Here is a 5,000-nt window from a genome sequence, read left to right as displayed (position 1 = left end):
CACCACTCCAGGAGAGACAAAAATGATTTTGAACGACACTTTACTTCAAAACAATAGACTGGAAAACACTCTCGGTTTTGTATGAAGAGTGTCCGCGCGCCCAGCAGAAGAGCATGCCATCGCACTGACCTACATGGCTATGAAAAGTTTCCGCAACCTGAAGAGAATACGGTGATGTTAATAGTGTAATTCTTGGAATGACATTTAAAGACTGCAGGACTTCGACATTATGGTTGTTGATTTGGAATTCCGGGGAACAAAAAATAGAACTCTTGATAGATTCTATCTCTTCCTCGGTCCACAAAACCCGTTCCAAAAGTATTCACAATACCCTAGACTAATAAATTAGGCCCCAGTGAGAATTGAGCTCACGACCCCCGGTTTACAAGACCAGTGCTCTAACCCCTGAGCTATGAAGCCCATTTCTTCAACTACTCGCACAGTGTTTTTCGTCCATTTCTACATTCCTTTTTCCAAATTCTAGAATGTCATAAGTGGGATTGTAACCAATGCCTCCAGGAGGGCTCTCGCAGTCATCCGGAAAAACACACGTGTGAAAAATTGTGAAACGTAAAGAAAGAGTGGTCACGTTAAGAGTCCAATTCTTGGGATGAAGTATAAAGACTGGAGCTGTTTGTCATTAACTGGACTTTTTACTTCCTTGGTTCAAATTACTGGTTTAGAAGCAAAGTGTTCACATCTGCCTAGTATTTTTTAATCCTTCAGATACATCCTATTATTATCATGATGAGGAAACCTAGGCAGCTCCGAAACATTTGGCCATAAAATAGTCTGTAGCTGTGTTAGTATGTTTCACTACCAACATGGTTCCAAAGTACTTCTTCTACCTATCAGCCTAGGCTTGCAGGAAAGGCCCCAGTGAGAATTGAACTCACGACCCCTGGTTTACGAGACCAGTGCTCTAACCTCTGAGCTATGAAGCCTGCCTGTGGCGCACTGCCACAAATTTTTTTCCACATTTGCACCAGAAAGTTAATTTACATTTTAAATATTTGCTGGTAGCACTACCTAAAACGCCATGAGTAGTGTTTAAGGAAAAGCATTCTGAAGGAAGTGGAATTTCAACCCACCACTCCAGGAGAGACAACAATGATTTTGAACGACACTTTACTTCAAAACAATAGACTGGAAAACACTCTCGGTTTTGTATGAAGAGTGTCCGCGCGCCCAGCAGAAGAGCATGCCATCGCACTGACCTACATGGCTATGAAAAGTTTCCGCAACCTGAAGAGAATACGGTGATGTTAATAGTGTAATTCTTGGAATGACATTTAAAGACTGCAGGACTTCGACATTATGGTTGTTGATTTGGAATTCCGGGGAACAAAAAATAGAACTCTTGATAGATTCTATCTCTTCCTCGGTCCACAAAACCCGTTCCAAAAGTATTCACAATACCCTAGACTAATAAATTAGGCCCCAGTGAGAATTGAACTCACGACCCCTGGTTTACAAGACCAGTGCTCTAACCCCTGAGCTATGAAGCCCATTTCTTCAACTACTCGCACAGTGTTTTTCGTCCATTTCTACATTCCTTTTTCCAAATTCTAGAATGTCATAAGTGGGATTGTAACCAATGCCTCCAGGAGGGCTCTCGCAGTCATCTGGAAAAACACACGTGTGAAAAATTGTGAAACGTAAAGAAAGAGTGGTCACGTTAAGAGTCCAATTCTTGGGATGAAGTATAAAGACTGGAGCTGTTTGTCATTAACTGGACTTTTTACTTCCTTGGTTCAAATTACTGGTTTAGAAGCAAGGTGTTCACATCTGCCTAGTATTTTTTAATCCTTCAGATACATCCTATTATTATCCTGATGAGGAAACCTAGGCAGCTCCGAAACATTTGGCCATAAAATAGTCTGTAGCTGTGTTAGTATGTTTCACTACCAACATGGTTCCAAGGTACTTCTTCTACCTATCAGCCTAGGCTTGCAGGAAAGGCCCCAGTGAGAATTGAACTCACGACCCCTGGTTTACGAGACCAGTGCTCTAACCTCTGAGCTATGAAGCCTGCCTGTGGCGCACTGCCACAAACGTTTTTCCACATTTGCACCAGAAAGTTAATTTACATTTTAAATATTTGCAGGTAGCACTACCTAAAACGCCATGAGTAGTGTTTAAGGAAAAGCATTCTGAAGGAAGTGGAATTTCAACCCACCACTCCAGGAGAGACAACAATGATTTTGAACGACACTTTACTTCAAAACAATAGACTGGAAAACACTCTCGGTTTTGTATGAAGAGTGTCCGCGCGCCCAGCAGAAGAGCATGCCATCGCACTGACCTACATGGCTATGAAAAGTTTCCGCAACCTGAAGAGAATACGGTGATGTTAATAGTGTAATTCTTGGAATGACATTTAAAGACTGCAGGACTTCGACATTATGGTTGTTGATTTGGAATTCCGGGGAACAAAAAATAGAACTCTTGATAGATTATATCTCTTCCTCGGTCCACAAAACCTGTTCCAAAAGTATTCACAATACCCTAGACTAATAAATTAGGCCCCAGTGAGAATTGAACTCACGACCCCTGGTTTACAAGACCAGTGCTCTAACCCCTGAGCTATGAAGCCCATTTCTTCAACTACTCGCACAGTGTTTTTCGTCCATTTCTACATTCCTTTTTCCAAATTCTAGAATGTCATAAGTGGGATTGTAACCAATGCCTCCAGGAGGGCTCTCGCAGTCATCCGGAAAAACACACGTGTGAAAAATTGTGAAACGTAAAGAAAGAGTGGTCACGTTAAGAGTCCAATTCTTGGGATGAAGTATAAAGACTGGAGCTGTTTGTCATTAACTGGACTTTTTACTTCCTTGGTTCAAATTACTGGTTTAGAAGCAAGGTGTTCACATCTGCCTAGTATTTTTTAATCCTTCAGATACATCCTATTATTATCCTGATGAGGAAACCTAGGCAGCTCCGAAACATTTGGCCATAAAATAGTCTGTAGCTGTGTTAGTATGGTTCACAACCAACATGGTTCCAAGGTACTTCTTCTACCTATCAGCCTAGGCTTGCAGGAAAGGCCCCAGTGAGAATTGAACTCACGACCCCTGGTTTACGAGACCAGTGCTCTAACCTCTGAGCTATGAAGCCTGCCTGTGGCGCACTGCCACAAATTTTTTTCCACATTTGCACCAGAAAGTTAATTTACATTTTAAATATTTGCAGGTAGCACTACCTAAAACGCCATGAGTAGTGTTTAAGGAAAAGCATTCTGAAGGAAGTGGAATTTCAACCCACCACTCCAGGAGAGACAACAATGATTTTGAACGACACTTTACTTCAAAACAATAGACTGGAAAACACTCTCGGTTTTGTATGAAGAGTGTCCGCGCGCCCAGCAGAAGAGCATGCCATCGCACTGACCTACATGGCTATGAAAAGTTTCCGCAACCTGAAGAGAATACGGTGATGTTAATAGTGTAATTCTTGGAATGACATTTAAAGACTGCAGGACTTCGACATTATGGTTGTTGATTTGGAATTCCGGGGAACAAAAAATAGAACTCTTGATAGATTCTATCTCTTCCTCGGTCCACAAAACCCGTTCCAAAAGTATTCACAATACCCTAGACTAATAAATTAGGCCCCAGTGAGAATTGAGCTCACGACCCCCGGTTTACAAGACCAGTGCTCTAACCCCTGAGCTATGAAGCCCATTTCTTCAACTACTCGCACAGTGTTTTTCGTCCATTTCTACATTCCTTTTTCCAAATTCTAGAATGTCATAAGTGGGATTGTAACCAATGCCTCCAGGAGGGCTCTCGCAGTCATCCGGAAAAACACACGTGTGAAAAATTGTGAAACGTAAAGAAAGAGTGGTCACGTTAAGAGTCCAATTCTTGGGATGAAGTATAAAGACTGGAGCTGTTTGTCATTAACTGGACTTTTTACTTCCTTGGTTCAAATTACTGGTTTAGAAGCAAAGTGTTCACATCTGCCTAGTATTTTTTAATCCTTCAGATACATCCTATTATTATCATGATGAGGAAACCTAGGCAGCTCCGAAACATTTGGCCATAAAATAGTCTGTAGCTGTGTTAGTATGTTTCACTACCAACATGGTTCCAAAGTACTTCTTCTACCTATCAGCCTAGGCTTGCAGGAAAGGCCCCAGTGAGAATTGAACTCACGACCCCTGGTTTACGAGACCAGTGCTCTAACCTCTGAGCTATGAAGCCTGCCTGTGGCGCACTGCCACAAATTTTTTTCCACATTTGCACCAGAAAGTTAATTTACATTTTAAATATTTGCTGGTAGCACTACCTAAAACGCCATGAGTAGTGTTTAAGGAAAAGCATTCTGAAGGAAGTGGAATTTCAACCCACCACTCCAGGAGAGACAACAATGATTTTGAACGACACTTTACTTCAAAACAATAGACTGGAAAACACTCTCGGTTTTGTATGAAGAGTGTCCGCGCGCCCAGCAGAAGAGCATGCCATCGCACTGACCTACATGGCTATGAAAAGTTTCCGCAACCTGAAGAGAATACGGTGATGTTAATAGTGTAATTCTTGGAATGACATTTAAAGACTGCAGGACTTCGACATTATGGTTGTTGATTTGGAATTCCGGGGAACAAAAAATAGAACTCTTGATAGATTCTATCTCTTCCTCGGTCCACAAAACCCGTTCCAAAAGTATTCACAATACCCTAGACTAATAAATTAGGCCCCAGTGAGAATTGAACTCACGACCCCTGGTTTACAAGACCAGTGCTCTAACCCCTGAGCTATGAAGCCCATTTCTTCAACTACTCGCACAGTGTTCTTCGTCCATTTCTACATTCCTTTTTCCAAATTCTAGAATGTCATAAGTGGGATTGTAACCAATGCCTCCAGGAGGGCTCTCGCAGTCATCCGGAAAAACACACGTGTGAAAAATAGTGAAACGTAAAGAAAGAGTGGTCACGTTAAGAGTCCAATTCTTGGGATGAAGTATAAAGACTGGAGCTGTTTGTCATTAACTGG

General features: G+C 41.8%; 7 non-coding genes across 7 annotated transcripts; all 7 read right to left on the bottom strand.

Annotated features, from left to right (window-relative positions):
• Positions 1-871: 871 nt before the first annotated feature.
• Positions 872-944, bottom strand: TRNAT-CGU (transfer RNA threonine (anticodon CGU)). Its single transcript has one exon. It is a non-coding gene; the product is annotated as a tRNA-Thr (tRNA).
• Positions 945-1,435: 491 nt separating this feature from the next.
• Positions 1,436-1,508, bottom strand: TRNAT-UGU (transfer RNA threonine (anticodon UGU)). Its single transcript has one exon. It is a non-coding gene; the product is annotated as a tRNA-Thr (tRNA).
• A 451-nt stretch (positions 1,509-1,959) lies between these two features.
• On the bottom strand, positions 1,960-2,032 carry TRNAT-CGU (transfer RNA threonine (anticodon CGU)). The gene has a single exon. It is a non-coding gene; the product is annotated as a tRNA-Thr (tRNA).
• Positions 2,033-2,523: 491 nt separating this feature from the next.
• On the bottom strand, positions 2,524-2,596 carry TRNAT-UGU (transfer RNA threonine (anticodon UGU)). Its single transcript has one exon. It is a non-coding gene; the product is annotated as a tRNA-Thr (tRNA).
• Positions 2,597-3,047: 451 nt separating this feature from the next.
• TRNAT-CGU (transfer RNA threonine (anticodon CGU)) lies at positions 3,048-3,120 on the bottom strand. The gene has a single exon. It is a non-coding gene; the product is annotated as a tRNA-Thr (tRNA).
• A 1,015-nt stretch (positions 3,121-4,135) lies between these two features.
• Positions 4,136-4,208, bottom strand: TRNAT-CGU (transfer RNA threonine (anticodon CGU)). Its single transcript has one exon. It is a non-coding gene; the product is annotated as a tRNA-Thr (tRNA).
• A 491-nt stretch (positions 4,209-4,699) lies between these two features.
• On the bottom strand, positions 4,700-4,772 carry TRNAT-UGU (transfer RNA threonine (anticodon UGU)). The gene has a single exon. It is a non-coding gene; the product is annotated as a tRNA-Thr (tRNA).
• Positions 4,773-5,000: the final 228 nt, after the last annotated feature.

Source organism: Eleutherodactylus coqui, chromosome 7 (genome assembly GCF_035609145.1).
Source record: "Eleutherodactylus coqui strain aEleCoq1 chromosome 7, aEleCoq1.hap1, whole genome shotgun sequence".
Lineage (NCBI taxonomy): Eukaryota > Metazoa > Chordata > Amphibia > Anura > Eleutherodactylidae > Eleutherodactylus > Eleutherodactylus coqui.
The sequence above is the reverse complement of the archived record's forward strand: the minus strand, read 5'-3'. Positions and strand labels throughout refer to the sequence as shown.